At 34.1% G+C, this 22,263-nt stretch overlaps 1 protein-coding gene across 5 annotated transcripts in view; it reads left to right on the top strand.

The window, feature by feature from the left end:
* The window catches only part of GPHN (gephyrin), a 618,453-nt gene that overhangs the window by 320,304 nt on the left and 275,886 nt on the right, over positions 1 to 22,263 (top strand). The window lies entirely within an intron of this gene.

Raw genomic sequence — 22,263 nt, 5'->3', positions numbered from 1 at the left:
TCTGTAGATCAAGTCAGGAAGAACTGAGATCCTGACAATATTCAGTTTTCCTGTCCATGAACATGGAATATCTGTCCATTTATATAGTTCTTCTTTGGTTTATTTATTTATTTCATTCAGGGTTTTGTAGCTTTCCTCATGTAGAACTTGTACCTATTTTATTAGATATATCCCTAAGTATTTCATTATGGGGAGTGCTAATGTAAATGGTATTATGTTTTTAATTTCAGGTTTCTATTGTTTGTTGCTGGCATTCAGGAAAGCAATTGGCTTTTGTGTATTTACTTTGTATCCTGCAGCCTTGCTATAATCACTTATTAGTTCCAGGAGTGTTATTTAATCTGCAAGAATTTGGGGATTTTTCAGTTATCTTCTTGTTATTGAACAAGTTTAATTTCTAGTTTAATTCCATTGTGGTCTGAAAGTAGACATTGTATAATTTCTATTCTTTTAAATTTGTTAAGATGTTTATTTTATGGCCCAGATTGTGGTCTATCATGGTGAATGTTCTGTGTGAGCTTGAGAAGAATGTGTTTTCTGCTGTTGTTGGGTGAAGTTTCTGTAGGTGTCAATTATACCCAGTTGATTGATGGTGTTATTGAGTTCAACTGTGTCCTTACTGATTTTCCCTGAGTTATATCTGTCCATTTCTGACAGAAGGGTGTTGAGTCTCCAGCTATATTAGTGGACTCATATATTTCTCTTTGCAGTTTTGTGGTTTTGCCTCACATAGTTTGACACTTTTGTTAGGGGCATACACATTAAAGATCATTATATCTTTTTGGAGAATTGATCCCCATATCATTATGTAATGTCCTTTATTCCTGATAACTTTCCTGACTTCGAAGTCTGCTTTGCCTGAAATTAATATAGCTACTCCTGCTTTTTTGATTAATGTTAGCATGGTATATTTTTATACATCTATTTACTTTTAATCTATATGTGTCTTTTATATTTAAAATGGATTTCTTGTGCACACATATAATTGGGTCATGTTTTTAATCCACTCTGACAATTTCTGTCTTTTAATTCGTGCATTTAGACCATTGGTACTCAAAGTGATTATAATTGGAGTAATGTCTACCATATTTGTTACTGTTTTCTATTTCTTGCCCTTTTTTGTTCCTGTTTTTATCTTCCACTCTTTTTTTCTGCCACTTGTGGTTGTAATTGAGGCTTTTATGTGATTCTATTTTTTTCTCTTTTCTTAGCCTATAGGTTAAACTTCTTTTTTTACTTTTTTTTAGTGATTGCCTTAAGAGTTTGCAATATACATTTATAGCTAATCCAGGTCCACTTTCAAGTAACATCATACTACTTCACAGGTACTGTGAACACCTTATAATAATGAAGTTATCCTTATAATAATAAAGTTATCCTAATTCCTTCTTTGCATCTCTTATATCATTGCTGTCATTCATTTCACTTATATATAAGTATACATAAACATATATATACATAAATATACATAATTAAATACATTATTACTACAATTTTGAACAGACTGTTACCTGTTAGATCAATTAAGAATGAGAAAAATAGAAGTTTTTATTTTACCTTAACTTACTCCTTCTTTGATGCTCTTCCTTACTTTACATAGATCTGAGTTTCTGATCCCTTCTTTCTAAAGAACTTTCTTTTTAATTTTTTTTATTGAAGTGTAGTGCTGTGCCAATCTCTGCTGTACAGCAAACTGACTCCGTTCTACAGATATGGACATTTCTAAAGAACTTCTCTTAACGTTTCTTGTACGGCAGATCTGTTGGCAGCAGATACCCCCAATTTTTGTTTGTTCTGCACTTTTGAAGCATAATTTCACAGGGTATAGTATCTAAGTTGGTTTTTCTTTTCTCGCAACACTTTAAATATTTCACTCCACTTTCTTCTTGTTTGCATGGTTTCTAAGGAGAAATCAGATGTAATCCTTTCCTTTGTTTCTCTTTAGGTAAGAGTTTTTCCCCTTTGGCTTCTTTCAAGATCTTTTTTTTAATCACTGATTTTCTGTAGTTTGAAATGATACTCCTATGTGTAGTTTTCTTGGCACTTATTCTACTTGATGTTCTCTGAACTTTCTGGATGTGTAATTTGGTGTCTGACATTAGTTTGGGGAAATTCTCAGTCATTATTGCTACAAATATTTCTTCTGTTCCTTTCTTTCTTCTCCTGCTAGTATTCCCATTATGCATATATTACACCTTTTGTATCGATAGTTGTTCCACAGTCATTGCATATTCTGTTTTGTTTTTTTCCGTTGTTTTTCTCTTTGTTTTTCAGTTTTCAGAGTTTCTATTGATATATCCTCTAGCTCAGAGTGTCTTTCCTCAGCTATGTCCAGTCTACTAAGGAGCCCATCAAAGGCATTCTTTATTTCCTTTACATTGTTTTTTATGTCTACCATTTCTTCTTGGTTCTTCTCAGGATTTCCATCTCTCTGCTTACATTGCCCATTTGGTCTTGCATGCTGTCTACTTTAACCATTGGGCCCTCAGATAGTTGTGTTAAGTTCCTGGTGTTATAGTTTAAGCACCCCTGCCATGTCTGGTTCTGATGTTTGCTCATCTTCAAATTATGTTTTTTGCCTTTTAGTATACCTTGTAATTGTTTTCTTAATAGCTAGACATAATGAACTGGGTAAAAGGAATTGCTGTAACCGCCCTTTATTAACTTGGTTATGAGGTTGGAGGGGGGAGCATATTTTGCTCTATAAGGTTCTTAAGGTGGGAGCTTATATTATTGATTTGAGACTTTACCTCTTTTTAAATGTATTTTTAGAAACACTCTTTTAGGTGAATCTCACAGATTTTGATATGTTGTCCTTTCATTTTCACCCACTTCAATATATTTTTTTCATTTCTTTTGAGACTTTTTTTATCCATTGGTTATTCAAAAGTTTATAAACTTGGTTTAGGTTTGAAGTGTATGGGAATTTTTCTGTTAACTTTCTATTATTGATTTCTAATTTTATCCTGTTATGGTTAGAAAACACACTCTGTATGATTTCATTTCTTTTAAACTTGCTGAGCTTTGTTTTTATGGTCCAGGATATGATCTCTCTTTGTGAATGTTCCATGGGCTTTGGAGAAGACTGTAGATTATTTTGTCAGGTGAAATGTTCTATAATGTCAGTTAGATACTGTTGATTGGTGATGTTTTTAGTTCTTCTATATTCTTGTTGATCTTCTGTCTAGTTATTCTATCATAATAACTGAAAAAGAATTTACATCAAGAATAAAGGAGCTCCTAGATATTAACCCAATTGATTTGAAATTTTATATTCATGAAAAAATCTGCATGTGAATGTTTATAAGAACTTTATTCACAATTGCCAAAAGCTGGAATCAACCAAGATATACTTTAATAGATAAATAGATAAGCAAACTGTGGTGCATCCATACAATGGAATATTATTCAGTGTTTAAAAAGAAATGAGCTATCAAGCCACACACACACACACACACACACACACAAAAAAAAAAAAAACCATGGAGGATCCTTAAGCGCATATTGCTAAGTAAAAGAAGCCAGTCAGAAAAGGATGAATCCTGTATGATTCCAATTTTATGACATTTTGAAAAAAGTAAAATTATAGAGACAGTAAAATGATCAGTGACAGTGACTGCCAGGGGTCTGTGGGGAGAGGAGGATAGATGCATGGATGAGTCACAGCAGATTTTTAGGGCTGAAACACTATGCTGTATGATACTGTAGTGGTGAAATATGGAAACATGACATTATGCATCTGTCAAAACTCAGAGAACTTTATATTACAAAGAATGCTTACTATATGCAAAATTTTTATAAAACATTATCTAGACATAAAATAATGCAGACTCTGACAAGAGAATCTAAATGTCTTACAAATACAGGAAACAGTTTCACTAAAGGGAAACTGACACTGAGGGAAAAGACACTGATCTAAATAACTTAGGATATGAGTGGTGTTTATAAGACTGAAGGTGAAAGGAACTATACATAAGCATTTTTGTTGATAATGTTGTAGTCCATGTTGGTGTGCATTAACAATTCTGATACTTTACTGTATTTGTACAGATCTTCCTCAGTTTGACATGGGGTTGCATCCAAAAAAACCCATTCTATTATAAGTCAAAAATGCATTTAATACCTCTAACCTACCAAATACCATAGCTTAGCCTAGCCTATCTTAAATGTGCTCAGAACACTTATATTAGCCTACAGTTGGGAAAAATTATCTAACACAAAGCTTGTTTTATAATAAAGTGTTGACTATCTCAAGTAATTTATTGACTACTATACTGAAAGTGAAAAACAGAATGGTTATATGGGTAAAGAATTGTTGTAAGTGTATCATTTTTTACTCTCATGATTGCATGGCTGACTGGGAGCTGCACCTCACTACTGCTGCCCAGCATTAGGAGAGAATATCTTACCACATATATTGCCGGAAATATCATACCACATATATTGCCGGAAAAGATCAAAATTCAAAATTTGAAGTATGGTTTCTACTGGATGTATATCACTATCACACCATCATGAAGTCAAAAAATCATAAGTCAGAAATCATTGTAAGTCAGAGCCCTTACTGGGATTGAACAATGTAAATGGGCAATGAGTGGTGGGAACCATATTTCTCACTGATACAGTAGGAAATCACATAGTTACAAGCAAGAGGAGGAGGCTAGAATGATCCATGTGGTGTAATGGATCAGAGTTGGAGAAATCAGTATGGATTCATGTTAGGTTTAATATAGATACAAATGAGATATATAGAAATATTTGTAGATATGTATATATATGCAGGTTAGCATGCACATATATATTCCTTTGCTCTGTCAACAGAGAGGACCTAAAAGAAACAACACCCCAGTAACAACAACCATATCTAATGGCTCAGTTCTTGGTTTTGAATACCATTTTCCAATAAACGGAATTTCACCTCAGAGAAATGGTTGATTCTAGGACTGGAGCAAGAAATATACAAAATGACCCTGGAGTATCTTTTAGTGCTTGAAAGTAAGGAAGTGCTCAAAAAATAAAAAATAAAAAAACCGTATTATGGATGAATGTCACAGGAACATAGGAGCCAACTGACAAAGCTTCTAATGGCCAAAGATAGAACAGTTTGAGCAACAAAATAAAGTAGTATTTGATTGTAACCTAAAGTATAAAATAAATATTCAAGAGTCCTTACTGATATCAATAAATAATTGAATAAATTAATAGTGAGGGAAAAGAGACAGATATCTCTTACAGAAGATTTCCAAATAATTTATGTAGACATTCTACCCTTGAGGAGGGGACACGTAACTCCCCACTCCTTGGCATGGACTGTACACAATAACTTCCTTCCAAAGTGTACAGTATGGAAAGGAGAGGAGAAGAGTAACTTTACTGTGGAGAAATCTCCCAACTACCTCAGCTAGGTAACCAAGATTAATAACATGCATAAATCATGTTGATTGCATGGACCTTTGCTGTGATGTGATGAAAATAACACCTTACTTCTATGGTCTTCCACCCTAAATCCCATTATAAGAAGCATATCAGGCAAACTCAGTAATGGGGCACTCTACAAAATACCTGACCAACACTCAAAAACTTCAAGAGAGTGTTAGTGGTATAGTGGTGAGCACAGGTGCCTTCTAAAACTGTCAAAAGCATTATAGCCAAAGAAAGCCTGAGAAATTGTCACAGCCAAGAGGAGACATGAAAACTAAATGTAATATGATAATCTGGATGGGAACCTCGAACAGAAAAAGGACATTAGGAAATATGAGTAATGTATAGGGGAAGCTGGGTGCAGGGTATATATGGACTCTCTATACTATTTTAATTTTTCTGTAAATCTAAAACTCTTCTAAAGAATGAACTTTATTTTTTTAATAAGTTTAGTTCATTTTATAGGCATATTCTATACAACTTTCAAGGAACAGATCCAATCTTACATAAACTGTTCTCAAGAATAGTAGAAATGTAAACGTTTCCTAATTCATGTTATGAAACTAGGATAATCCTGTTATCAAATCCAGAAAAAGATAGTAGAAAAAGGAAAACTATAGTCTAATGTCATGGTGAACGTAGATAAAAAACTTCAAAAATAAAATATTAACACAACAAATCCAGCAATGTATAAAAAATGATACATCAAGACCAAGATAGATTTATTTCAAGAATACAAAGATAGTTCAACATTAGATAACTGATTAACATGAGTCACCTATTAACAGAGTAAAGAAGAAAAGCCATGTGGTCTTCTCAATGGGTTCATAAAAAAGCATTTATTAAATTCAACACCCACTTATGAATAACAGCTCTTAGCAATCTGGGATTCGAACAGAGAACTCCCTTAATCTAGTCAAGCAAATATAGTTAATAATTAGATGTTAGACTAATAGTCTTCTCTTTAAAGTTAGGAATAAGACAGAGTCCTACTATAACTACTTTTATTCAGTATTGTGCAAAGTAAAAGAACTTGTATAAGCATTGAAAAGGCCAAAACATAGCTTCATGATTATCTGTGTAGAAACTTATAAGAAATCACTAGTCTTTTAGAACCAGTGAAAGAGTTTATCAAGTTTGTTAGATAAAAAATGAAGATAGGGCTTCCCTGGTGGCGCAGTGATTGAGAGTCCGCCTGCCGATGCAGGGGACACGGGTTCGTGCCCTGGTCCGGGAAGATCCCACATGCCGCGGAACGGCTGGGCCCATGAGCCATGGCCGCTGAGCCTGCGTGTCCGGAGCCTGTGCTCCGCAACGGGAGAGGCCACAACAGTGAGGGGCCTGCGTACCGCAAAAAAAAAAAAAAAAAAAAAAAATGAAGATAGATACACCAGTTGTTATCCTATAAACCGAAAATGTTTTTTTTCAAAATGGAGTCATTTGTAAAGTTTATTTCTTGTTTATTTCATAATGTGGAGATTATAATGGCACAATTTTCTGAACTTGTTTCATAAAAATTGAATTAAGTGCATAAATAAATGATCATGACATTGTATTAGATGGTATACGAAAAAGTCCATACCTGCCCTCCAGAAGTTTACAATTCTTAGGCACCCTGCACAAACAGATGGAGGTACATAAATTACAGGAGAAAAATAATAAGCTAAAACATAAATAAACAATGATATACTTATATAGAGTCCCAGTACCTTTCTAAGGGTGGGAAATAAGGATAAATATAGTAGACAGGGAATTTAGAGAAAATCGGTAGGATATCCTTGTCCAAACTGGTCAAGGTGAAATATGAAATTCTTTTTCTTAACTCTGTGGACACCTCTTAGGGCAGGTGGTATTTTCAGAGCTGTTTACAGGATGAGATCAATGAATGGTGGTTAGAATGAAAGAATCTTCCAGTATGACATTGCTTTGAAAAAACTCTTAGAAAATTTAAGTTAAAGTAATTTTACTCCAAGCTTTTATTATGAAAAATAACAAACATATACCAAATTGAAAGAATTTTACAATGAATACCTTTATGTATTCTAACTAAATTCTACGGTTAACCTTTACTATAGTTGCTTTATCACTTATCTATCATCTGTTCATCCCGATGTTTAAAAAAATCCACTTCTGGGTGTTTATCTGAAGAATATGAAATTACAGTATGAAAAGATACATGCATCCTTATGTTCACTGAAGCAGTTATTTATAATAGCCAAGATATGGAAACAACCTAAATGCTCATCAATGAATGAATGGATAAGGAAAATGTTTTATTTGTGTATATATGTATGAATACAACACAGCCATAAAAAAGAAGGAAATCATGCCATTTGGGACAACATGGATGGACCTTGAGGGTATTATGCTAAGTGAAATAAGCCAGATGGAGAAAGACAAATACTGTATGATTTTACTTATATGTGGAATCTAAAATATGACACAAATAAACTTATCTATGAAACAGAAACAGACTCATGGACATAGAGAACAGACTTGTGGTTGCCAAGAGGGAGGGGGTTGGGGGCGGGATCAGTTGGGAGTTGGGGATTAGCAGATGCAAACTATAATATAGAGAACAGATAAACAACAAGGTCCTACTGTATAGCACAGGGAACTATATTCAATATGTTGTGATAAACCACAGTGGAAAAGAATATGAAAAAGAATGCATGTGTGTGTGTGTGTGTGTGTGTGTGTGTGTGTATAAAACTGAATCACTTTGCTGTACGGGAGAAATTAACAACATTGTAAGTCAACTATACTTCAATTAAAAAAAGAGGGGAGGGCTCCATTTCCCATGAATGGGGGCGGGCAAATAAATAAAACAAAACCAAACTCATAGATAAAGACAACAGATTGGTGATTACCGGAGGGGAAGGGGACTTGAGGGTGGGAAAAAATGGGTGAAGGGTGTCAATTATATGTTGATGGATGATAACTAGATTTATGGTGGTAATCATTTTGAAGTTTACACAAATATTGAATTATAATGTTGCACACCTGAAATTTATATAATGTTATATACCATTTTACCTCATTTTTTTTAAAAGTAAATCTTTAAAAATAAAACAAATGCTAAACTAAAAAGAAGACAAAAAGAAAAAACTATGTCAGTATCAAGTTTTGTCAGGATAGACAGCAATACTGCTGCTGATAGGAGTATAAATTGGTACACTATGGAATATGATTTGTTTTTATGTAGTAATGCTGTACATCTGCTTATTATTATGACTTGTAAACGCCACATCTGGTGATATTCCCTAGAACAGTAGCTTTCACTTTTTTGACCATGAGCCATACTAAAAAATATACTTCACATTGTAATCCAGTACCCTCACACATAATGTATGTGTATGGCTCTGTGTATGTGGGTATGTATATATGCATATATATGGACACATGTGTTTAGAAGGTACAAGTTTTTGGAAACAATAGTTATCCTAACTACAAGGAAGGCATTCTGATATTTTCTTTTCTGTTTTTTGTATTTGTGTGTGTGTGCGTATGCTACTTAAGACAAATATTTAAGTTGATGTACTGCTCTACTAATTGGTTTTGACCTGCAAGTTGAAGAACACTGCCTTAGGGAAAGACTTGCACATATATACGAAGAGAAATGTAAAGGAAAGTTAATAGCTGGATTTTTTGTAATAGCAACAAATGGAAGCAAAAAATGTCCATCAGCAGAAGAATGCATAACTATACCACATTTTATTTATCCAATAGAATATTGTACAGCAGTGAAAATGAATGTCAACATGGAGGAATCTCACAAATACATCATTGAGTGAGAAAAACCAAGTTATATAAGAATATATGCCACATGATTCCATTTGTATAAATATCAAAAACATGCTAAACTGAACAATATATTTCTATAAACCTATGTGCAAAAGTATTTTTTTAAGTTAACTATGACTGACATATATTCCAACATGGATGAACCTTGAAAACAAAAGAAGCTAATCTCAAAAGGCCACATGTTATATGATTCCATTTATGTGAAATGTCCAGAATATACAGATCTATAGAGACAGAAAGTAGATTAGTGGTTGCTCAGGTCTGAGGGTTGGGAGAAAATGTGGACTGCTGTTAGGTATGGGATTTTTTTTGTGGGGGTGGGGTGGGGGTTAATATAATATTCTAAAATTGATTGTGGTGATGGTTGCACAACTCTGAAATACACTAAAAATAATGTTTTTCACTTTAATGGGTGAGTTGTATAGTATGTGAATCACATCTCAATAAAGGTGTTACAGAAATAAGTAAGGGAATGATTTTTAAATTCAGGAAAATAGTTATCTGAGGAAAAATAGGACTTGAGATCAGGATAAAGCGCCCAGAGTCTTTGAAGATATAATAGTCTGTTTCTTAACCTAGACTGTAGGTACATAGGTAGGTTTTTTTCATTATTGTCTGCATTTTATACATACATTACAAACTGTATGTATTTAATACTTAATAAAAATTTCTTTTTAAGGGAAACAAAATGGTATTTTTTGTATTATTTTATATCCATGCCTATTGTGATCAAGTTAACACAGAATATCAAATTTCTGGTATTAATCTAGACTAGGACTTAGTTTTCATCCAAGTATGTCCCATTTTAAAGAATTATTCTCTATGTAATTTACAAAAATATATATATTTTAGGATTGAAAGGTTACTGTCTCATTATAGTTTCTGTAAGTCACGAAAAATTAAGACTCTAAGTCTCTGTAAGTCATTTAAAAACTATAACCTGTCTATTTTCATCACCATTGCAACCATCCTAACTCACCTCTCATATTCCAACATTCTGTTTTCTTTGCACCTCTTCAATCAGTTTTCCACATTGCAGCCCAGAGACATCTTTTGAAAACACAAATATTAGTATGTTATTTCTCTGCTTAAAATTTCAGTGGTATCTCATTTTTCTATGGATAAAGATTGAATTCTTTAAGATTATTTTCCAGGACCTATGTAAGTTGTCTCTGCTGTCAATTTAGCAGCATCTCCCACTGTCTTAATTTGGGCTGCTGTAACAAAGAACCAGAGACTGGGTGGCTTATAAACACCAGAAATTTATTTCTCACAGTCCTGGAGGCTAGAAGTCTGAGAATAGGGGGCCCAGCACGGTCAGATTCTGATGAGAACCCTCTTCCAGGTTGTACACTACTGAGGATACAGAAAAGAACTCACATAGTGACAGGTGTGGTGCTCTATAGCACTCTTTGGAGTCTCTTCTTTAAGGGCACTAAATCACATTCATGAGGGCTCTACCCTCATGACCTAATTGCCTCCCCAAGCCCCCAACTCCTAATACCATCATATTGAGGGTTAGGATTTCAATATATGAATTTGGGGAGGATACAAACATTCACTCCATTCCACCCACCTACCCTCATTATTGTTACTACACACAGCAGGTTCTGTCTCTAGCTTCTGAGTCCTTTGTTCATGCCATTTCCCCTGCCTAGAATGTTCTTCCCACTCTAACTGATAACACCTGTTTTTCAGGTAGCAGCTTAGGTTTTCCTTCCTTCCAGAAGCCTTCCCTAACCATCCCTTGCCCTCCCCCAACTAAGACTAAAGTGCCCTTCTTGTTGTTCCTATAGCTATTAATGTGCCTATAACTTAGTTAACTATCTTAATACTTACTGATATTTTCCTATAAATCTGTAAACTCCCCTAGGGCAACACTGTTTGCTTATTGCCCAGGTTAAGTACTCAGTAAATATTTACTGAATGAATGAATTCACTCTGATAACCATACTTTATATATTTTAGAAGGTGTTTTTAAATAAGAAATTCATGTTAAATTATCCCACAATTAATTAGCAAATAGGTTCATGGTCTTTAGTACTTGTTTTTTTGTTTTTTTCCCCTGATAGCTCTCCATTAGATGAGTTATATTGAAATTAATGACAGTTCAGTCTATCATTTAAGTTTATGCACTAACCAATTTCACCTGATTTTTAAATATATTCTTTATTTTTTAAAAAACGACTGTTACATTACCATTTAATAGTGAATATTTCTGGCTGTTTATGCATCTTCTCATTTGATATCCTTTTTTTTTTTTTTTTTTTTTTTTTTTGCGGTACGTGGACCTCTCACCGCTGTGGCCTCTCCCGCTGCGGAGCACAGACTCCAGATGCGCAGGCCCAGCGGCCATGGCTCACGGGCCTAGCCGCTCCGCAGCATGTGGGATCTTCCTGGACCGGGGCACGAACCCACGTCCCCTGCATCGGCAGGCAGACTCTCAACCACTGCGCCACCAGGAAGCCCTCATTTGATATCTTTAAAGAAGACAAAAACTAGAACATTCTTTCAAAGGAAATAAACAAAAATCCTATTATTCTATTTCTAATTTCCTTTTTAATTTCTGAGATTTATTTTGTAAGTATAAATTCAGGCAAATATATCTCAAACTTTCATTGAATAAAATATTGCTATTCTAACTATAGTGCTTACAAAAATAATTTATCTTCTGTATCAGATATAGAAATATGTAAAAATGAGAGCTAAAAGGCAAGTAATATCTGTCAAAGTTGGCCGTAATTTATATTTACATTTAAAAAACTAGAAGGTAATATACTATTGTATACATACCTCGAGGGGGTGTTTTGTGTGTAATGTAAAAATGCCAGTAAAACACATGACATATAACAAGCACTAGTTAAATGTTAGATGTTAAGTTTTTCACAAGTCTTCTCAATCTCATTGCCATATCATTAATAGCAAAAGAAAAAAAAATCAAGTGTTGCCCCCTTTCTCCCTGCAAAAAAAGAAAAGTGAAAAAACAGTAGAAAAGGAAGTAGGATTTCTCTAGAAAAAACAAAGTACTGTATGATGTACTGAAACAGATACATCACAGAACATATACCAGGAATCATTCAACTTGTATTTAGTGTTTCTATTATCAGACTTTCTTTTCTTTGTATCTTGTATTATGCCCTTCCCATTTATTTTAGACTGTTATTCCTCAAGTAGTGCTTGATTATATTGAACAGAATCCATCAGTGGTCCCTGATACCTTAGGAATACATTCTAGCTCTTTATCGTGAATTTATGACTTTCAATGTCTAATCACAATATACTTTCTAAGAGAAAAAGGGCCAGGTACTTATTAAGTATCCATTAAGTACCATACTGTACATTATGTATCCACTGTACTATACATTATATGTCAAGGATTATATTAATTCCTACAACAACTCAGGTTTTGAAAACTACATTAAAGAGACTCAGTAACTAATGCAAGTTTACACTGATAATAAATAGTAGTACCAAAATTCATAGTTTATCACAGTAGTTCTCAAGCTTTGCCATGGAACAAAATCAACTAGAGAGCTTAGTAAGATACTAAGTGGTAGATCTCACCCCATAGTTTTTGATTCAGTAGGTCAGTCGCAGTGAGGAAAGGAGCAGGGCAGTGTGGAACGTTTTACATTTCTAACAATTTACCAAATGATGCATATATTGCTGGCACAGAGACCACACATTGCAAACTATTAATCTTTCAGACTGCAACATCTTCCCACTGGTACTTCTTATCTCACATTACTCCTCTGAGTACAATGTGCTCTCACTAGATGAAGGACTTAATATACCCAGAAAGTACTTGGTGCTATTTTTTTTGGCTCTGTGCTTTTATCTTGTTTTTCCCCTCCACTTAAAACTATCCTCTTTTTCTTGCCCTTCTCCCACTTTCCTACCTGTTGAAATATTTTCCTTTATAAAATCACTCAAGAGCTATCTCTTGCATAAAGACATACTTCATACCCTCCCATAGAAATTTCTTTATTTTGAACTCATTGTATTTTAGGATAACTTATGTCATCACCTACTATCTTGTAGTTGTTTATATGCTTTTGTGAATCTGTATTAATATTTGTAAACTCCTTAAGGAATTGGGTTGCATTTATCCCATAATACTTACTGCAGTTCATTTAATAAGTTTTGGAATATGCTAAGAATATGGTGCTTATGTTTTTGAAAACTATTAAGTAAAATAGTGTTTGTAAAAATACTTCATTAACCAAAAAGGTTTATATAGATGAAAAGTACTTTCTTCTTACAATAACTCTGGACGTTCTAGAAATGAAAAAACACATCTCAAAATTAATTTTTTTGTGTGTGTGTGGTATGCGGGCCTCTCACTGTTGTGGCCTCTCCCGTTGCAGAGCACAGGCCACAGGCTCCGGATGCGCAGGCTCAGCGGCCATGGCTCACGGGCCCAGCCGCTCCGTGGCATGTGGGATCTTCCTGGACCAGGGCACGAACCTCTGTCCCCTGCGTCGGCAGGTGGACTCTCAACCACTGCGCCACCAGGGAAGCCCTCAAAATTAATTTTTAAACACTCAAAGAGAACAGGGAACTAACAAAGAATTTTTGTTAAGTCTTGTCTCATATTTTTGGCAAAATAAAAGGCCAAAGAGATTGAGGGGGGAAAAAACAGATATAATTTCTCATGGCTATATACTAAGGCTTTTAATTATATCACACATAACACATACAGAAATAGTGGTCTAGGTATTATAATTATTATGTACATACAGTACTGGTAGAAGTTTATACCCATAGCTTTATTAGCACTGCTATTTGGGTATCAGCCTAGAGCAGATGAAGTATTATTGGAGACATAACAGGACTGGGCTTGATGACCAAAAAGTTGGAATTAAAAGTATTGACTGAATTTTAATTTGTCACTAACCTTGTGGTGGAGGGAGTTAATAAAACTTGGAACATTCTTGGAAACATCCTTGGAAAATAGTTATATTCTTGGAAAATATATTCCATGTTTTGTAATACTTGATAAATTAAAAATGTAGATAGACCCAACATCATTCTAAGTAAGGATAAATTTATGACCACTATACTTAGAAAAAGAAATGACATAAGCACAGTTAGAATGAACTTGCTTCATAAAATTACAAAGATCCCAGAGGCATGTATCAATCTGTACCTAAAAGACAAAACCTCAAAAAAAGACCTTAATGAAACAGAGATAAATGGTTTACCTGAAAAAAAGTTCAAAATAATGGTCATAAACGTGCTCACCAAGGTCAGGAGAACAATGCATGTACAAAGTAAGAATTTCAACAAAGAGAGAATATAAGAAAGTGCCAAACTGAAGTCACAAACCTGAAGAATACAATAACTGAACTGAAAATTTCAGTACAAGGGTTCAACAGCACTAGATAATGCAGAAGCAGGGATTGAGGAACTTGAAGACAGGGCAGTGGAACTCATCCAGAAAGAGGAACAGAAAGAAAAAGAGTGAAGATAGCTTACAGGACTTACAGGACAACATCAAGCAGAATAATATTAACATTTCTGTGAATTCCAGAGAGAAAAGAGGAAGGGACAGAAACCTATTTAAAGGAATAATTAATGGCTGAAAAGGTCCCTAACCTGGGAAACAGACATCCAGATCCAGGAAGCCCAGAGAGTTTCAGTAAACATGAATCCAAAGAGACCCACCCACACAAAGACATATTGCAATTACATTGTCAAAAATTGTAAAGACAAGGAGAGAATCTTAAAAGCAAGAAAGAAAAACAATGTTTTATATATAAGGAAACTTCCATAATACCTTCAGTAGCTTCTTTAGCAGAAACTTTTCAGGCTAGAAGGGAGTGACATGATGTATTTAAAGTGGTGAAGTGAAAAAATTGTCTATCAAGAATACTTTACCCAAGAAAGTTGTCCTTCAGTATTAAAGGAAAGGTGAAGAATTTCCAGTCACGGAAAAGCTAAAAGAGTTCAGCACCACTAGATTGGCCTTACAAGAAAAGTTAAAGGGACTTCTTTAAGCTGAAATGAAAGAGTGCTAACAGGAAAACATATGAAAATGTAAACCTCACTGGTAAAGGTAAATACATAGTTCAATTTAGAATAATCTACTCTTGTAATGGCGGTGGATTGACGACTTATCTAGTGTGAAGGGTTAAAGTAGTAAAAGTAACTATAACTACAATAATTTGTTTAGTAATACTCAAAAAGATGCAGATTGCAACATCAAAAGCATTAAACACAGTAAGAGTAAAACTGTAGAGCTTTAGAATGTGTTTGAACTTAAGTTGTCATAAGCTTAAAACAGACATAAATAATAGTTGTTATCAGCTTAAAATAGACTTATAAATAAAAGATGTTTTACATAAGCTTAATGGTAACCACATAGCAAAAACCTATGGTAGATACACAAAAGATAAACAAAAAGGAATCTAAGCATACTACTACCAAAAAAATCACAAAGGAAGGGAGCAAGAGAAAGAAACAAAGGAATTATGAAACAGCAAGAAAATAGTTAACAAAATGGCAATAAGTGCATACTTATCAATAATTACTTTAAATGTAAATGAATAAATTTTCCAATCAAAATATACAGTAGCTGAATGAATTTTTTTTAAAAAAAGCACCCCACTATATGCTGCCTAACTTCTCACATAAGGATACATACACATTGAAAGTAAAAGGATGGAAAAAGATATTCCATGCAAATAAAAAACAAAAGAAAGCTGGGATAGCTATAATTGTATGAGACAAAATAAACTTAAGCAAAAGACTATATAAGAGACAAAGAAGGTCACTGTATAATAATAAAGGGATCAATCCAACCAGAGGATATAACATTTGTAAATATTTATGCACCCAACATAGGAGCACCTATGAATATAAAGTATATAAAGCAAGTATTAACATACCTTAAGTGAGAAATAGACAGTAAATACAATAATTGGAGATTTCAATACTCCGCTTTCATCAGTGGATAGATCATCCAGACAGAAAATCAGTAAGGAAACACTGGACTTAAATGACACTTTAGATCAAATGGAAAGCAAGAGAATACTCATTCTTCTCAAATGCACATAGAACATTCTCCAGAATAGATCACATGTTAAGCCACAATACAAATCTTGAAATTTAAGAAGATTAAAATCATATCAATCATCTTTTCTGACTACAATAGTATGAAACTAGAAGTCAATTACATAAAGAAAATTGGAAAATCCACAAATATATGGAGAGTCAACAAAATGCTACTAAACAACCAGTGGGTCAAAGGAGAAATCAAAAGAGAAATCAAAAAATATCTTGAGACACATAAAAATGGAAATACAACATACCAAAACTTATGCAGCAAAAGCAGTTCTAAGAGGGAAGTTCAGAGCAATCATTTCCTACATTAAGAAAGAAGAAAGAGCTTAAAGAAACAGCCTAACGTTACACTCCAAAGAATTTTTAAAAAATAAAACAGAACTAAGCCTGTAGTTGAAGGAAGGAAATAACAAAGACCAGAGTAAAAAAAATAATAATAATAAGGACTTCCCTGGTGGCACCAGTGGTTAAGAATCTGCCTGCCAATGCAGGGGACACAGGTTTGATCCCTGATCCAGGAGGATCCCACACCCCATGGAGCAAGTAAGCCCGTGTGCCACAACTACTGAGCCTGTACCCTAGAGCCCGTGAGCCACAATTGCTGAGCCCACTCACCGCAACTACTGAGTCTGTGTGCCTAGGGCCCATGCTCTGCAACAAGAGAAGCCACTGCAGTGAGAAGCCTGCACACTGCAATGAAGCGTAGCCCCCGCTCACCGCAACTACAGAAAGCCCACGCACAGCAACGAAGACCCAATGCAGCCAAAAATAAATAAATGTATTATTTTTCTTAAATGACATAGAGACTAAAAAGACAATAGAAATGATCAATGAAATGAAGACCTGGTTCTTTGAAAAGATAAACAAGATAGACAAGCCTTTAGCTTAGACTCATCAAGAAAAAAGAGGACTCAGATAAATAAAATTAGAAATTAAAGAGGAGACGTTACAACTGATACCACAAAAATACAAAGAATCTACTGTGTACAAAGAGACTGCTATGTACAATTATACACCAACAAACTGTACAGCCTAGAGATATGGAAAAATTCCCAACATCCACAAATCAGTGAGTATGATAGACCACAGTAACAAAATGATGGGTAAAAATCATACGATCATCTCCATAGATGCAGAAAAAAATTTGAGAAAATTGAACATCCATTTGTGATGAGAATTCTCAGCAAAGTGGGTATAGAGGGAACATACCTCAATGTAATAAAGGCCATATGTGACAAGCCCACAACTAACATACTCAATGGTGAAAAAACTGAAAACTTTTCCTCTAAGATTAGGAACAAGACACGGACAGCCACTCTTGCCACTTTTATCCAAGATAGTAATGGAAGTCCTAGCCAGAGCAATTAGAGAAGGAAAAGAAATAAGTCACCCAAATCAGAAAGGAAGAAGTAAAATGTCTTTCTTTGCAGATGACATGATATTATATATAGTATACTCTATGGACTTCACCAAGAAAAAAAAAAGTTAAAACTAATAAATTTAGTAAAGTTTCAGAGTACAAAATCAATATATAAAAATCAGTTACATTTCTATGCACTAATAAATTATCAGGAAGAGAAATTAAGAAAACAATCCCATTTACAATTGCATCAAAAAGAATAAAATACCTAGGAATAAATTTAAGAAATTGAAAGACTTGTACACTGAAAACTATAAAACATTGATGAAAGAAATTGAAGAATTCTCAGAGAAATGTATATATCATTCAAACATAAAGTCAAAAAGGAAACATAGTCCTTAAATGAAACAGTGGACTTAAGATATTTATACAGATCATTTCATCCAAATGCAGCAGACTACATATTCTTCTTAAATGCACATGGAACATTTTCAAGAATATACCATATGTTGGAACACAAAAGAAGTCACAATGAATTTAAATATTGAAATCATATCACGCATCTTTTCCACCGCCATGGCATGATCAACTATCAATACAAGAAGAAAGCTGGAAAAATCACAAATATGTGGAGACTAAACAACATGCTACTGAACAACTATTGGGTCAATGAAATCAAAAGGAGAAATCAAAAAATACCTGAACACAAATAAAATGAAAATGCAACATATCAAAATCTGTAGGATGTAGCAAAAGCAGTACTTACAGGAATGTTTATAGCAATAAGGCCTACCTTAAGAAACAAGAAATATCTCAAATAAACAGTCTAACATTACACCTAAAGAAACTAGGGTGGGGGGAAAGAACAAAGTCTAAAATCAATATAAGGAAGAAAATAAAAATCAGAGCAGAAATAAATGAAATAGAGACTAAAAAAGGCAATGGAAAAAAAGTCAATGAAACTGTTTCTTTAAAGAGATAAACAAAATTGACAAACCTTTAGCTAGACTCACTAAGAAAAAAGAGAAGGTGTAGATAAATAAAATCAGAAACAAGGAAAAATTACAGCCAATATCACAGAAATACAAAGGATCATAAGAGAATACTGTGAAAAGCTATGTATCAACAAATTGGACAACCTAGAAGAACTGGATCAATTCTTAGAATCACACATTCTTCCAAGACTGAATCATGTGAAATAGAAAATCTGAATATATCAGTCACTAGTAGGGAGATGGAAACAGTAATCAAAAACCTCCTAAGGAACACATCCAGGACCAGACAACTTAATTGCTGAATTCTACCAAACATTTAAAGACTTAATACCAATTCTTCTCAAACACTTCCAAAAACTAGAAGAGAAGGGAACACTTCATAACTCTTTTTATGAGGCCAACATTACCCTAATACCAAAACCAGACAAGAACAACACACAGAAAAGAAAATTACAGGCCAGTATGTCTGACAGACATAGATGTAAAAATTCTCAACAAGACATTAGCAAACTGAATACAGCAATACATTAAAAGGATCATATACCATGATCAAATGGGCTTTATTCCAGGGATGTAAGTATGGTTCAGTATCCACAAATCAATCAACATGATACAACACATTAACAAACATGAAGGACAAAAATCATGATATATCAACAGATGCCCAAAAAACAGCATATGACAAGAGTCAACACCCATTTATGATTAAAAAAGAAAAAAGCTCAATAAAATGAAGGAGCATACATCAACATAATAAAAGCCATATGTGACAAACCCACAGCTAACATCATACTGAATGGTGAAAAACTGAAAATTTTTTCTCTAACATTTAGAACAAGAGAAGGATACCTACTCTTGCCACCTTGCCACTCTTACTCAACATAGTACTGAAGTCCTAGCTAGAGCAATTAGGTAAGAAAAATCCAGATTAGAAAGGAAGAAGTAAAACTGTCACTGTTTGTGGATAACATGATTTTATATATAGAAAACCCTAAAGATTCTACAGAAAAACTATTAGAAATAATAAATGAATGCAGTAAAGTTGTAGGATACAAAATCAGCATGCAAAAATCTGTTGCATTTCTGTACACTAAGAATGAACTAGCATAAAGAGAAATTAAGGAAACATTTCCTTTTACAATCAAAACAAAAAAAATAAAATACCTAGTAGTAAATTAATCCAAAGAAGTGAAAACTATAAGACATTGTTGAAAGAAATTGAATAAGACACAAAGAAATGGAAAGATAGTCCATGCTCATGTTACAAAAATTAATATTGTTAAAATATCCACATTACCTAAAGCAACCTATGGATTCAGTGAAGTCCCCATCAAAATACCAATGACATTTTTGATAGAAATAGAACAAAAATCCTACAATTTATATAGAACTGCAGAAGACCCTGGATAGCCAAAGCAATCTTGAGAAAAATGATCAAAGTGGAGGTATTACACTCCCTGATTTCAAATTATACTACAAAACAATAATAATCAAAACAGCATGGTACTGGCAGAAAAACAGACATAAATCAATGGAACACAATTGAGAGCCCAGAAATAAACCCATACATATATGGACAATTAATTTACAACAAAGGAGCAAAGAACATACAATGGAGAAAGGACAGTTTCTTCAATAAATTGTGTTGGGAAAACTGGATAGCACATGCAAAAGAATGAAACTAGACCCTATCTTACACCGTACACAAAAATTAACTCAAAATGGATTAAAGACTTGAATGTAAAACCAGAAACCATAAAACACCTAGAAGAAAACGTAGGCAGTATACTTTTGACATCAGTCTTAGCAGTCTCTTTCTGGATATGGATCCTCAGGCAAAGGAAACAAAAACAAAATTAAACAAATGGGACTACATCAAACTAAAAAATGCTACACAGCAAAAGAAACCATCAACAAAATGAAAAGAAACCCTACCAATTGGCAGAAGATATATGCAAATCATGTATCCATAAGTGGCTAATATTCAAAACTATAAACAACAATTTTTTTAATTAAAAAATGGGCAGAGGATCTGAATAGACATTTTTCCAAAGAAGACATACAGATGGCCAACAGGCATATCAGAAGATGTTCAACATCACTAATTCAGGAAAAGCAACTCAAAACCACAATGAGATATCATCTCACACCCATTAGAATGGCTGTTATTGAAAACAATAACAAGTGTTGGAGAGGAGATGCAGAAAAGGGAACCCTCATACACTGTTGGTGGCAGTGTACATTAGTGCAGCCACTGTGGAAAAAAGTATGGAGGTTCCTAAATACATTAAAAATAGAACTGTCATATGATCCAGCAATTCGACCTTTGGGTATTTATCCAAAGCAAACAGAATCCCTATCTCAAAAAGATATCTGCACCTCCATCTTTACTGCAGCATTATTTACAATAGCCAGGACATGGAAACCAACTAAGTATCCATTGATGGGTAAATGGATAAAGGAAATGAGGTATATATATGCTACAGAACATTATTCAGTCATAAAAATAAGAAAATCTTGCTACTTGTGACAACATGAATGGACTTTGAGTCCATTGTGCTAAGTAAAATAGGTCAGAGAAAGACAAATACTATGTGATCTCACTTACATATGCAATCTAAAAATAATCAACTCATAGATACAGAGAACAGATTGGTGGTTGCCAGAAGCAGGGGTTGCTGCGTGGGTAAAATGCGTGAAGGTGGTTGAAAGGCACAAATTTCCACATATAAATCCTGCGGATGTAATGTACAGCATGTTGATTATAGTTAATAATATTGTATCGTATAGTTGAAAGTTTCTAAGAGAGTAGATTGTAAGAGTTCTCATCACAAGAAAAAAAATTGTACTGTGTGTGGTGATGGATATTAACTTATCGTGATAATCATTTCACAGAGTATACACATATCAAATAATTATGTTGTATACCTAAAACTAATACAATGTTATTTGTCAACTATATCTCAATTAAAAAGAAAAGCGTATGGAAAGTTTTAAATAGCTATGAACACTTTGTGAATAGGACAAGAAAAAAACAATAAAATAAAAGACAATTTTAGGTTATTTCAAAGAGTTAAAGTAATTAAAGAAGAAACTCAATCAGAAGTTTTAGGAAAAGATTCTTATGTGGCTTACAATCTAAGTTGTGAAATTTTAGAAATAGACTAATCTAATCTAGTCCTTTTGTTTTCAAATGATGGAAATGATATCATTACCAGGTCAAAGTAACACAGCCAATTATTGGAAGAGCATGATTTGAACTCTCATGAAATCTAGGCCTTCAACTCTTTTTTTTTTTTTTAAGATGTTGGGGGTAGGAGTTTATTAATTAATTTACTTATTTTTGCTGTGTTGGGTCTTCGTCTCTGTGCGAGGACTTTCTCTAGTTGTGGCAAGCGGGGGCCACTCTTCATTGCGGTGCGTGGGCCTCTCATTATCGTGGCCTCTTGTGTTGCAGAGCACAGACTCCAGACGTGCAGGCTCAGTAGTTGTGGCTCACGGGCCCAGTTGCTCTGCAGCATGTGGGATCCTCCCAGACCAGGGCTCGAACCTGTGTCCCCTGCATTAGCAGGCAAATTCTCAACCACTGCGCCACCAGGGAAGCCCATAGGCCTTCAA

Source organism: Leucopleurus acutus (genome assembly GCF_964270905.1).
Source record: "Leucopleurus acutus genome assembly, chromosome: 1".
Taxonomy (NCBI): domain Eukaryota; kingdom Metazoa; phylum Chordata; class Mammalia; order Artiodactyla; family Delphinidae; genus Leucopleurus; species Leucopleurus acutus.
This window is presented reverse-complemented; position numbering and strand designations above follow the sequence as displayed.